This window comes from Orycteropus afer, unplaced genomic scaffold (genome assembly GCF_000298275.1).
Source record: "Orycteropus afer afer isolate SDZICR_OR568_19922 unplaced genomic scaffold, OryAfe1.0 scaffold00065, whole genome shotgun sequence".
In the NCBI taxonomy this organism is placed as follows: domain Eukaryota; kingdom Metazoa; phylum Chordata; class Mammalia; order Tubulidentata; family Orycteropodidae; genus Orycteropus; species Orycteropus afer.
In genome coordinates this window covers 8,435,389-8,449,963 of record NW_006921652.1, presented here as the reverse complement: position 1 = coordinate 8,449,963, position 14,575 = coordinate 8,435,389, and the positions used below count along the sequence as shown (strand labels likewise).

Genomic DNA, 14,575 nt, shown 5'->3' with positions numbered 1-14,575 from the left:
GACTCCAACAAAAGACGAATCCAAGATCTCCAGGCTGGGCGGTGGGCTACTCACTCACGGAAGTCTGTAGTCCGCACACCACGGTTCCAATCCCTCCAGGAATGTGGCTCTTCCCAGGATGTCCCTGTATATCTTGGAAGCAGGCCACACCCCTAGGGAAACTCCCCTTGGGCAGACTGGCCACTTAGAACACAGTCATCTGATCCCATCATGGAACAACCACACAGAACTGGGGTCCAGCCAAGTTGACACACAGCTCCAACTATCATAGTACATTTTGTGGATTATGGAAACATTGAAGAAGTTACTGCAGGTGAACTCAGACGATCTCATCGAAATTTTTAAAACTTCCTTTTCAGGGGATACAGCGTTGGACTAGTAGATGTACAGCCAAGAAACAAACACTGGACTAAAGAAGCCATAGCCAGAATCCAGATGTGTGTCACAGGGTCAAAACTCCAGGCCAGAGTGGTTGAAATCACTGAAGATGGGGTGGGGATTGAACTCACTGATCTCTCCACTTCTTATCCCAGAATAATCAGTGATCTGATTGGTGAAGATCTGGTCTTAATTGGCACTTCACCACCTACACACGTGCCAAGTACCAGACCAGTTAATAAATGTGATCCTCAAATCGATGCCCAGAGGCCATAGGCCAGCTCTTCAGCTGAGCAGTGGAAGACGGTAGAATTGTCAGTTAATAAAACAGTATGAGCAAACATCTTAGAGATCATAAACACCAACTTGTTTTATGCTTTACCAAATGAGATGCGAGAAGAGCAAGAAAAGCTCTCTATGGTGATAACCAAATTGTTATAATATTGCAATGCTCAGAGAAGGCCACTGTCCTATAGTCCAAGAATCGGAGAGGTGTGCTGTGCCGAATACACAAGTGATGATCTCTGGTACCGTGCCACTGTTCTGGGAACATTAGATGCTCACATGACAGTGCTCTATGCCGATTATGGAAACACTGAAACTCTGCCTCTTTGCAGAGTGCAGCAGATCACTGCCAGTCTCCTGGAGCTTCCTTTCCAAATTGTTAAATGTTCGCTTGAAGGATTAATGGAGTTGAATGGCAGCTGTTCTCATTTAATAATATAGCTGTCAAAGAATTTCCTGTTGAATCAGAATGTCATGATTTCTGTGAAAGGAATTAATAAGAATGTCCACACAGTGGCCGTTAAGAAATGGTCAGAGAACAGCCCTGTTCATGTAGGCAGTAAGCCGGTGGGTGGTCTGGCAAAAAAATCATATAAGAAGCAAAGTGCTTTTAATAAAGACCTGCCTTCAGCCAGAAAGGAGTTTCCCATATATGATCGGCAAAAGACCTCAACCTTGGAAAGGATGTGCAGGACAAATTGCTGCTGCACAGAGTTACAGAAACAAAGGGAAAAACATGAACAGATTCTTGGTTTTCTCTTAAACAGTCCAACCAATCAAAATAAATTTATTGAATGAAAAAACTGTTAAAAAGTTAAAAACAGTGTCTCTTGAAGATAAACACTTACGAGAAAGAACATAGCGAAGGCTAGACCTAGAGAGAAGTACAGCATCTCGTGTTTTTGTCGGAACCTTTCTCTATTTTTTTTTTTTAATGAATTCCCTTTATGCCTCCATTTTCCTTGTGTACCACTCTTCTTTAGGCCAGTTGGTTTTTTTATTTTCTTCTTCTAAGTTCCTCCCCCCCAAAAAATAGGTCTTCCATGAAAGATTCATACCAAGTTCATGGGAATGCCAGGAAAGGGTATGTAGGAGCTCTCAATGTATATATATAACTTTGTATTGCCTAAAGGTTTGAAAAAATATAGGGCTCTATGTTCATACGAGATAAATCTAGTTGGTGGACCCACCCCATTGCTGTTGAGTCAATTCTGATTCATGACGACCCCATGTGTATGTGAGTTTTTTTATTTTCCAGACTTTCATGTATGCTTGAAATATTGCATAATAAAGCGTGCCCTGTTCTTTCAAAAAATAAAAAAGAAGAAGATAGGGCAATCTACTTACATAGTGATACTGTCTCGGGAACCCAAGGAGAGGTCCAGGAGGGATCGCTCTGAGTCGGATCGGACTCACTGGCAGTGAGTTTGGTTTTAAGATATTAGTATAGTATCTTTTTCCAGGCTTTGCTGCTTAGCTCCTGCCTCTTCCTCCCCTTGTTGTCTTATTTTCTTTTGAAGGATGCTGAATCCTTAATCAGTATTCTAAATCATGAAATCTAGTTTCTTTCTACTGCTTCTTCCTTCTCTGAACTGAAACGACAACTCAAAGCCACTTGTTACAAAGAATTCCGAGTCAGGAGTTTATACCTCAGCTTTCCACCACTCACCTGTCAGTTTGTCACACTGTGGTAGCTTGCATGTTGCTGTGATACTAGAAGCTGGGCCAGTGGTATTTCACACACCAGTAGTGTCATTCATGGTGCACAGGTTTCAGCAGTGCTTCCAGACTAAAAAGAATAGGAAGAAGGACGTGGCAATCTACTTCTAAACAAATTAGCCAGGAAGAGGTAACTATGGGGAGGAAGTGGGAGGGGAGCTGTTGCATTGTGGTAAACTGTGGTCAATGACATGAGACAAAGTATATGTGAACTGCTGTATGGAAAGTGAATTTGCTCTGTAAATCTTTACCCAAATCACACACACACACACACAAAATTAGCCAGTGAAAAGCTTATGAAAAGCACTAGAACATGACCTGATAGAAACTAGCAGATGATGATCCCCTCAGGCTGGACAACAATCAAAATATGACTGGGAAAGAGCTACCTCTTCAAAATAGTGTTCATCTTAATGACATGTATGGACTAAAGCTTTCCAGAACTTCATTTGCTAATGTGGCATGACTCAAAATGAGAAGAAATAGCTTTAATAATCAGAATGTGAAATGTACAAATATGAATCCAGGAAAATTGGAAGTCATGACAAATGAAATGGAACACTTGAAAGTCAATATTCTAGGCATTAGTGAGCTGAAATGGACTTGTATTGTTTAGATTGAATAGGATTGTTGTATGGTCTACTATGCTGGAAATGACAGATTGAAGCAGAATGATGTCAAATTCATTGTCAAAAACACATTTCAAGATCTATCCTGAAGTGCAGTCCTGTCAGTGATAGGATAATATCCATATGCCTATACAGAAGACCAATTAATATGACTATTGCTCAAATTTATGCACCAACTACTAATGTCAAAGATGAAGAAATCAAAGGTTTTGCCAAATTCCTCAGTCTGAAATTGATCACACATACAATCAAGATGCACTGATAATTACTGGTGATTGGAATATAAAAGTTGGAAACAAAGAAGAAACAGTAGTTGGAAAATATGATCTTGGTGATAGACACTGGAGATTGCATGATGAAACTTTGCAAAAGCAATGACCTATTCATTGGAAATACCATTTTTCAACATCATAAATGGTGACTATACACAGGGACATTACCAGATGTAATACACAGGAATCAAATAGACTACATCTGTGGAAAAGGTTGTATCTTCTCACCATACTTATTCAATCTGTATGCCGAGCAAATAATCTAAGAAGCTGAGCTATATGAAGGACGTAACTTTGGGATTATAGGAAACCCCATTAACAATCTGTGATATGCAGTTGACACAGCCTTGCTTGCTGAAAGCAAAGAGGACTTGAAGTACTTTTGATGAAGATCAAATAATACAGCCTTCAGTATGGGTTATATCTCAACATAAAGAAAACAAAAATCTTCACAACTGAACCAATAAGCAACATCATGATAAATGGAGAAAAGATTGAAATTGTCAAGGATTTCATTTTACTTGGATCCTCCTCTAATGCCTATGGAACCAGCAGTCAAGAAATCAAATGACATATTTGCATTGGGCAAATCTGCTGCAAAAGACCTCTTTAAAGTGTTAAAGATCAAATATGTCACTTTGAGGACTATAGTGCACCTGACCCAAGCTGTGGTATTTTTAGTCACCTCATATGCATACCTAAGCTGGACAATAAATAAGGAATTCCAAAGAAGAATTGATACCTTTGAATTATGGTGTTGGTGAAGGGTACTGATTACACCAAAGACTGCTGGAAAGAACAAATCTCTCTTAGAAGAAGTATTACAGAATGTTCCTTAAAAGGGAGGATGATGGACTTTCATCTCATATACTTGGGACATGGGAGCTCTGGTAGCATAGTGGCTAAGGCACTTGACTGCTAACCAGAAGGCTGGTGGTTCAAACCCACCAGCCACTCCTCAGAAGGAAGGTTGGGCAATCTACTTCTGTAGTGATACTGCCTTGGAAACCCAAGGAGGGGTCGCTATGAATCGGGTCCGACTCGATGGTACATAACAACAGCAACAACAACATACTTGGGACATGTCATCAGGAGGAACAAGTTCCTGAAGAAGGATATCATGTTTGGTGAAACAGAAGGTCAGCAAAAAAGAGGAAGACCCTCAACGAGATGGACTGACATGGTGGCTGCAATAGTAGCTCAAGCATAGCAACTATTGTGAAGATGGTGCAGGACTGGGCAGTGTGTCATTCTGTTGTATACAGGTCACTATGAGTTGGAACTGACTAATGGCACCTAACAACAACAAAAACAACAGCAACAATCTCAGCTTTGACAAGCAAGGATAGAAATTGATATGACAAAAAGAACATAAATAACTCATAAATGAAATTGAATCCTGGTACTACCACTTATTATCTTAATCTCCCTTAGCCTCTGTTTCTTTGTCTGTATTACGGAGACAATAATAATTCATCCTTGCCTGTCTCACAGTCTCATCCTTGCCCATTTGTAATAGTGTACAACTCAATTTGTACACAGTTTGAGAGGACCCATCCTCTCTATAGATGCTACTCCAAGTACCTGGACCATCCTGGAATTCTCTGGTGCTATAGCTCCCCATCATGGCTCTACCCCATTCAGTTCTGTCCTCCATAGCAAACCGACCTCTCTGTGGAGAAACATGGGGTAGAATTGGATAGTAGAGTACAGGAACTGAAACAGAGGGAGATGAAATGTGGTTCTTGAGCCTGGTAAATTTCTATGTAAAGAAGGTATCTGGGAACCTGGTCCTGATCTCCCTAGTCATTCACTGTTTCCCCACATGACCACTTAGAATTGTCTTGGAGGTAGAATTCCTGTTTGGTTGGAGAGCAATCTTATAGGATAAGGAAACTCATGATTTCATTCTATTGTTAGGGAGACCCATGGCCTCTAGCATGAACATACCATCTCTCCCTGGGATAGTTTCACCTTCACTAGTTGCTTCCATCAGATCACTGTCAAGGAGAACATGCAGGTGTTGTTTTATTTTACACTCATGTTGTGCTGTTCTATGTTGTTTATCACAACACTTTTCACAACCCTCTTTTTCTCCTCTATCTCCAAAAATAGCAAATAAGAGTGCTTGCCCAGATTTCCACCTGAGTTTGTTTTTCATTTTGAAAGAACTCAGAATGGATTCTGAGTGCTGCCTTAGCATGCTCTAAATACTGAATGTTTCAACCCAGAACAGTCAAACATTACACATCTCTATGTAGCTGGGAATCTGCCTTTATTCTTGGCATGAGAAGAATGGATAATGTGGTATGAGAACTATATATGGGAATAGCTTGGATGGCTCTGGTTGTGGTTTTTTTTTTTTTTCCATTAAATGCATTCCTGAAATTTTATGTATCCTACATTTATCTTACAGCAAATTCAAACTTACCCAGAATGGCTGGTAAGCAGGGTTTCCATGATAATTGAGTATCTTGGCAAAAGGAAATCTACCTTTTATATAGTCCCTGGGTAGTGCAGTTAATGTGCTGTGCTACTAACTGAAAGGTTGGAGGTTCCAGTCCACCTAGAGGTGCCTGGGAAAAAAGAGCTGGTGATCTACTTCTGAAAAATTGGCCACTGAAAACCTGAGGAGGACAAGGGATTGGAATCGACTCAATGGACTGAAAACTGGGGGCGGGGGTGTGTGTGTGGCACAAAAATTTTTTCTACAGCACATACATAATTGGGTTTCTCTAGGCCACCTTTGTTAGGAGATTGAAATGGTGTTAGATGATCAGCAATAACTGCCTGGGGCCAGGACCTGCTTCAAGAATATGCAACACTCTGTCTGGCTTGTGTTTGGGTTGGTTGCCATCTTGAAATTCTTAATAATGTTTAAACAAGGGATTCCATGTTTCCATTTTGCTCTTGTTGTTGTTGTTGGTTGATGCTGTCAAGTCAGCTCCAATTCATAGCGACTCTATGTACAACAGAACAAAACATTGCCTCGTCCTTTGCCAGCCTCATGATCCTTGCTATACCTGAGCCCATCATTGCAGTCACTGTGTCACTCCATCTCATTGAATGCCTTCCCCTTTTTCGTTGACCCTCCACTTTACCAAGCATGATATCCTTCTCCAGGGAATGGTCCCCTCTGACAACATGACCAAAGTATGTGAGACGAAGTCTGGCCACTCTCACTTCCAAGCAGCATTCTGGCTGCACCTCTTCCAGGATAGATTTATTAGTCCTTTTAGTAGTCCATGGTACTCTTAGCATTCTTCTCCAACACCACAACTCAAAAACATCAAATCTTCTTCAGTCTTTCTTGTTCATTGTCCAGCTCTCACATGCATATGAGGTGATTGAAAATACCATGGGTTGGGTTAGGCACACCTTAGTCTTCAAGGAGACATCTTTGCTCTTCAGCACTTGAAAGAGGTCTTTTGCAACAGATTTGCCCAATGCAATATATTATCTGATGTCTTGACTGCTGCTTCCATTGGTGTTGACTGTAGAACTAAGTAATATGAAGTCCTTGACAAGTTCAATCTTTTCTCCATCTATCATGAAGCTGTTTATTGGGGCAGTTTTGAGGATTTTTGTTTTCTTTATATTGAGGTGTAATCCATAGTGAAGACTGTAGTCTTTAATCTTCATCAGTAAGTGCTTCAAGTCATCCTCACTTGCAGCAAGCAAAGTTGAGTCATCTGCATATCACAGGTTGTTAATGAGTCTTCCTCCAGTCCTGATGCCTTATTCTTCTTCATATAATCAGCTTCTGGGATTATTTGCTCAGCATACAAATTGAATAAGTATGGTGAAAGGATTTAACCCTGACACACTCCCTTCTTGCCAAGAGATTTGAAAGACAGCTACCTGGCCAACTGACTGGAAGAGATCCATATTTGTACCCATTCCAAAGAAAGGTGATCTCACATAGTGTGGAAATTATCAAACAATATCATTGATATCACATGGTTGTAGAAGTATACTGACAGAGAGCTTCCAGAAATGCAAGCTGGATTCAGAAGAGGACATGGCACAAGGGATATCACAGCTGATGTTAGTTGGATCTTAGCTGAAAGCAAAGAATACCAGGAAGATGTTTACTTATGTTTTATTGACTATGCAAAAGCATTTGACTACGTGGATCATAACAAATTATGGATAACATTGAGAAGAATGGGAATTTCAGAACACTTGATTGTCTTCATGAGGAACTTGCATTTTGCTCTAGGCCCCCAAAGTTTTGCAGCTAGGCCTGCTCCTTAGTTCTTGTTCCACTGTTTTTGTTCCCCAACTGCTACTAGGCATTGCTAAATCCAACCCAAATTATGCCCAGTAGCCTCTAAAGGCTGGTTTGGCAAATATTTATAAAGTCTCCTGTAACCACTTTGTCCCTGTGTCATTTCCTTCCTCTTTGCTCCCACAGACACTGTGGTTGGGAAGTTCAGCAGCCTTTCAGGAATTATAGTTTGGGGAGCATGTCTTTTGGAGACCCCAGAGGGTCAAAGCATAGCTGTGTGTTCTCACAGAAGTGGAGAGAATGCATCTTCACTCTCCTCATACCTTTCATCCCCTGCCCCAAAGCATCTCTGCTTGTGTCCAAATACCTTACAGAGTTTAGCATGAAAACCACACCTTAAACATCTGCTTGTGAGTCAGTGGTGGTTCAGTGGTAAATTCATATCTTTCACATGGAGGATCCTGGTTCAGTTTTTGAACATTTCAAGATATATCCTGAAGTACAATGCTGTCAGTGATAAGATAATATCCATATGCCTACAAGGAAGATCAGTTAATTCTACTATTATTCAAATTTATGCACAAAGCACTAAAGCCAAAGATGAGGAAATTGAAGAATTTTACAAACTTCTGCAGTCTTAAATTGACCAAGCATGCAATCAAGATGTATCAATTATACTAGTGATTGGAATGTGAAAGTTGGAAACAAAGAAGAAACACTGTAGTTAGAAAATAAGGTCTTGCTGATAGAAATGATGCTGGAGATGACATGACAGAATTTTGCAAGATCAATGACTTAGTCATTGCAAACACCTTTCTTCAACAATATAAATGCCAGCTAAACATGTGGACCTAACCAGATGGAATGTCCAGGAATCAGATTGACTACATCTGTGGAACGAAGTGATGGAGAAGCTCAAATATTGTCAGTCAAAACAAGGCCAGGAGCTGACTCTGGAATGGACTATCAAGTGCTAATATGCAAGTTCATGTTGAAGTTGAAGAAAATTGAATCAAGTCCACAAGAGCCAAAATATGACCTTGATCACATCCCACCTGAATTTAGAGACCATCTGAAGAATAGATTTGATGCATTGAACACCAATGACTGAAGACCAAATGAGTTGCGGGATGACATAAAGAATACAAGAACATACATGAAGAAAGCAAATGTCATTAAAAAGACAGGAAACTCTAGACTAAGGATAAATTCAGCTGAGGCTAATCTTGCATAGACACCAGTGATATAAAATACTTGCATCCTTACAGAAACAATAGAAGACAGACACAGAGTAATCCCTCACAGACAACCAGACACTATGGGAGAGACACCCAATAGATCTACCATCTCAGGACCATAGTCCTGGGGGATACCAGACTCAATTGGCACAACAAAATACATAAAAGCGTTGCTCCACATCCTACATTGGTGAGTAGCAACTGGGGTCTTAAAAGCTTTCGAGCAGCCATCTAAGATGCAGCTAATGGTCTCCCAGTATTAGAAGCGAAGAGGAACACACACACACACACACACACACACACAAAGGGCATTTGGAAGCAATCAGCCATAGGACACTATGGCCCTCGATACCAGAAGAACTAGATGGTGCCTGGCTACCAATACCAACCACTCAGGAAAGGATCAAATCTGGAGATCCTGGATAGAGTGTGAGGGGAAAATGTGGAACAAAATCCAAAAACTCAATAATGACCAGAATTACTGGTCAGATGAAATCTGGTGAGACCCCCAATACTATGGCCCTGGAACACATTCTGTGCCTGGAATAAAACGTACTCACAGGGGCTGGCTCTCAGCTCAATAGTTAACAAGATGTACACACAGACCACTCAACCCAGGATGACACACCCACATACTCTATGGTAATATGTCCCTTACAGCAATAGACCATGGGACACCAGAGGACCAAATTCAAATTGAGGAAATGCAGGACAAACAGGAGTGCATAAATATGAGGGGCACAGGGGGAAGGTTACAGGGTAGGGAGGGGAGGAGACTGGGTTAGGGTTGGACAAGGTAAATGGGGGAATAAAACTAAATGTACACGTAACATTGAATGTAAAACAATCTCTTAAAATAAAATAAAATAAACAAAAACATAGAGCTTAAATTGCTTGAAAAAAAAGACAGGAAAGGAAGAAAATCAAAATGGATGTCAGAAGAGACTCTAAAACTTGCTCTTGAATGGAGAGTAGCTAAAGTGAATGGAAGAAATAATGAAATAAAAGAGCTGAACAGAAGATTTCAAAGGACAGCTCAAGAAGACAAAGTAAATTATTATAATGAAATGTGCAAAGACCTGGAATTAGAAAACCAAAAGGGAATATGCTCAACATTTCTCAAGCTGAAAGAACTGAAGAAAAAATTCAAGACTTGAGTTGCAATATTGAAGGATTCTTTAGGCAAAATACTGAATGATTTGAAGCATCAAAAGAAGATGGAAGAAATACACAAAGTCACTGTACCAGAAAAAAAAAAATGGTCGATGTTCAACTATCAGAAGGCAGCATATGATCAAGAACCAACAGCACTGAAGGAAGAAATCCAAGCTGCACTGAAGGAATTGGTGAAAAACAAGGCTCCAGGAATTTATAGAGTACTCATTGAGATGTTTCAACAAATGGGTGCCTTGCTGGAGGCGCTAATTCATTTATGCCAAAAAATTTAGAAGACAGCAACCTGGCCAACTGACTGGAAGAGATCGATGTTTGTGCCCATTTCAAAGAAAGGTGATCCAACAGAATGCGGAAATTATAAAACGATATCATTAATATCACACACAAGTAAAATCTTGCTGAAGATAATTCAAAGATAGTTGCAGCAGTATATTGACAGAAATTCAACCTGGATTCAGAAGAGGTTGTGGAATGAGGGATATCACTGGCAATGCCACATGGATCTTGCCTGAAAGCAAAGAATACCAGAAAGATGTTTACTTGTGTTTTATTGACTATGCAAAAGCAGTCATCTGTGTGGATTATAAGAAATTATGGATAACATTGTAAAGAATGGGAATTCCAAAACGCTTGATTGTGCTCATTAGGAACCTGTACATAGACCAAGAGGCTGCTGTTCTAACAGAACAAGGGGATATTGCATGGTAAAAATCAGGAAGGGTGTATATCAGGGTTGTATCCTTTCACCATACCTAATTGTATGTTTAGCAAATAATCTGAGAAGCTGGACTATATGAAGAAGAACAAGGCATCAGGATTAGAGGAAGAACAATTAACAACTTGTGATACACGGATGACACAACCTTGCTTGCTGAAAATGAAAAGGACTTGAAGCATTACAATGAAGATTAAAACCTACTGTCTTCAATATGGATTATACCTCAACATAAAGAAAACAAAAGTCCACACAACTGGACCAATAAGCAACATCACAATAAATGGAGAAAACATTAAAGTTACCAGGGATTTCATTTTACTTGGATCCATAATTAACACCAATGGAGCAGCAATCAAGAAATAAGACATCATTTTACACTGGGCAAATCTGCTGCAAGGGATCTCTTTAAAGTGTTGAAGAGCAAAGATGTCACTTTGAAGACTGAGGTATGCCTAAACCAAGCCATGGTATTTTCAATTGCTTCACATGCATATGAAAGCTGGACAATGAATAAGGAAGATGAAGAAGAGTTGATCCCTTTGAATTGTGGTGTTGGTGAAAAATAGTGAAAATACCATGGACTGCCAGAAAAATGAACAAGTTTGTCCTGGAAGAAGTGCAGCCAGGATGCTTCATAGAAGCGAGAATGGTCAGACTCGTTCTCTCATACTTCAGTCAGGTTGTCAGAAGGGACCAGTCACTGGAGAAGGATATCATACTTGGTAAAGTGGAGGGTCAGTGTAAAAATTGGAAGACCCTCAGTGAGATAGATTGCCACAGTGGCTGCAATGATGGGCTGAAGCATAGCAAGAATTGTGAGGATGGTGCAGGACCAGGCAGTGTTTATTGTGTTGTACACAGAGTTGCTATGAGTCAGAGCTGACTCGACAGCACCTCACAACAACATGATGCTGAACTAGTTACAGCAGAACCTCCAAACTAAGAGGACTAGAAACCAAGGCCTGGGTATCTACTTCTGAAAAATCAGCCAATGAAAATACTATGAATCACAATGGTCTGATCTGGAACTGATCATGGAGTGGGCAAAGGAGCAGGAAGTATTTTGTACCATTGGGCACAGGGTTTTCACAAGTTGGAGGCTGACTTGGCAGAGGCTGACAACAACAAAAAATATCTGCTTGCAGCCCCTGTCTCCTTTGTCAGTGATAGCTGAGGGTCAAACCTTAGACAGCAAACAGCTATCTCTCCAGTCTCCCTCCCCCGTTGCAGCCATTGCTTTACCTCCAAATGTTCCCTTCTCACCTTCCAGGCACCTTCCTCACACAGAGCTGCAAGCTTTGTTCCTTTGACACAAGGCTCTTGCTTCTCTGTGAAGCCCTTAGTAAACACTTGAGAAGATGAGCACTTCTCAAAGAACTGCACTCACCAAGCTTTGTTTGTGTTTTCAGAACACCAGTTCTGTTAGTATATGAATGCTGTTGTTAGATACGGTGGAGTTGGCACCCACTATTAACAGTGGTACAAAAGTCTGCAGGTGGCACAGATGGTCTACATTGGGCTAGTGACCCAAAAGTTGCCTGCTCAAACCTATCCAGCAGCACTGCAGAAGATGCACACTTGGTGAATGGTTTCAGTATAGTTTACAGTCAAGCCAGATCAGAAGTCTATGGACCCTCTCCAAATGAGTACATAAACAAACATACCTCAATAGTGGTGTAAAAAAAGGGGGGGGGGCAGGTTTGCCTTGGTCAAATGAATTTGGGTAAGACTGCATATTAGATAAGATACTCTTCTTGGAGATTTAGCTAATCACTATTAAGTATGTTGAAAGTTCATGGAGGAAATACACTTAACCTAGTATTTCCCAAATTAGATTGAGCATTAAACACCACCCCATTGTACTCCACTCCAACACACACACACACACATACACACACACACAATATAGTCAACTTTCTGCAGATGATATTCTGTTCTGGTTACCTAGTGCTGCTCTGACAGAAATATACCACAAATGGGATGGCTTTAAAAAACAAGAGTTTATTCTTACAATTTGGAAGCTTTAAGTCCAAGTTCAAAGTGCCAGGCTCTAGGGGCTGGGTGAAAGCCCCTCAACCTTGGGGTCCAGCTCTGCTTCCTGCTCCCGGCCCACTGGAGCTAGAGGCGTATCTTCACTTAGACAGCTGTTGGCTGCTGAGGCTGAGAAGCTCCAAGGTTGACAAGTAAAAAGGCACAGTCCCGATGTTACCAATCCACGTGGCAGGCCATTGACTTAAGTCCATTGTAAGTCCCAGGGTCGGCGGAGCATAGCAGGCTGCTGAGCAATGACATGGCTACATGCAGGGTCCAAATGTGCTATAGGCTAGAGACCATTCCCAAGGCTTCTCCCTATATACAGGAAGCAGACCTCATCCCAAAGACAGCTACTCAGCTGCTTATGGTAGATCCCACCATGGAGCTGATTATCAGTCTCATCATGGGGAATAACTACCATCAGCTGCCCAGCCACTCAACCAGGCCCAGCCAAGTTGACACACAAACATAACTACCACAGTATTCTAGGATCATAATTTATTATTAGAATATAATAAAATAAATTGAAGTAACCCAATTTTGAATATAATTTAATCTTTCTTTGAGGTTTCATAAAGTCCTGGTATTTATCTTCTGATCTCTGGACAAATGGAAATTAAGCATACTCAGAATCTCATTTAAAATATCATGAAGATATTTAGCTTACATAGACCTAGGCCCATCCCAGATACTCAGCATATGCTTGTTTAATTACTGAATTTAATTAATCTCTTTGTGGGCTCAGTTTCTTATGCTTTGAGAGGCTAGATTAATTGATCTCTGGGACCACTTAATAAATATCAAGTTTCATTTTTGCCAGGCACTGAAGCCTTAAGAAGAATAAGTTCCTCCCCTGAAAGAACTCACAGTCTAGAAAAAAACAAACAATAAACAAATAATGATAATACAATGTGATATTGTTATAAGAGATATATACTAAGTGCTAAGGAGCTCTGGTAGCGTAGTACCTAACGCATTTGACTGCTAACCGGAAGGCTGGCAATTCAAATCCACTAGCCACTCCTCAGAAGGAAGACCTGGCAATCAACTCCCATAGAGATCTACCTCGGAAACCCAAGGAGGGATTGCTATGAGTCGGATTCAACTAGACGACAGTGAATAAGGAATATAAAGGAGGAAATGACACTGAATTGAATCTTAAAGGATGAGTTGTTGCTGTTGTTGTTAGGTGCCATCATACTGATTATGACTCATACTGACCCCATGTGGCAGAGTAGAACTGTCCCATAGAGTTTTCTTGGCTGCAATTTTTACAGAGGTACATTATAAGGTCTTTGTCTTGAGAAGCCCGTAGGTGGGTTCACATGACCATTCAGGGCAGATTAAGGTGTGTGAGGGCCCTAAACACTGATAATCTGTGGTGCTCCCTTCTCTGTCTACTCACGTCTTTGAATGGGACATGTGAGTTACAGAAATACATAAAAATATGTGTGTGTTTATTACTTAGCTATCCATGATGTACCTTTTTAAAAATGCGACTATAATATTAGCTAGCAATTGGATGCAAAAGTGGCATAGACCATTTTAGTGGAAAAGATTAATTGGGTTATAAAACTTTTATTGGATTCAGGGTACTAAGATTTTTATTGTATACCACATTTTCTATGAAAAGAATATTCCACATATTATACAACAAAGAAAACAAGTCAGTGAAGTTAGTTGTTTCAACAATGTAAAATTTTGTTTATTTCTGCTTGCACAATTTCGCTGAGAAAGATCAGCACAAGGCTGGTCCCCATGAGATAGAGGTTAAATATGTCCCAAATGTCCAAACCACTGTGCCACTCCATCATTTCAGACATTAACTCCTCCTCCTTTTCTCAGTACTCCCTCCTGTCTTAGGCTCCTGTATTTCACTGTAACGTCTCACGGTA

The 14,575-nt window shown here is 40.5% G+C and overlaps 1 pseudogene; it reads left to right on the top strand.

Annotated features, from left to right (window-relative positions):
- Window positions 1-1,461, top strand: part of LOC103196405 — an 18,570-nt pseudogene extending 17,109 nt beyond the window's left edge.
- Window positions 1,462-14,575: the final 13,114 nt, after the last annotated feature.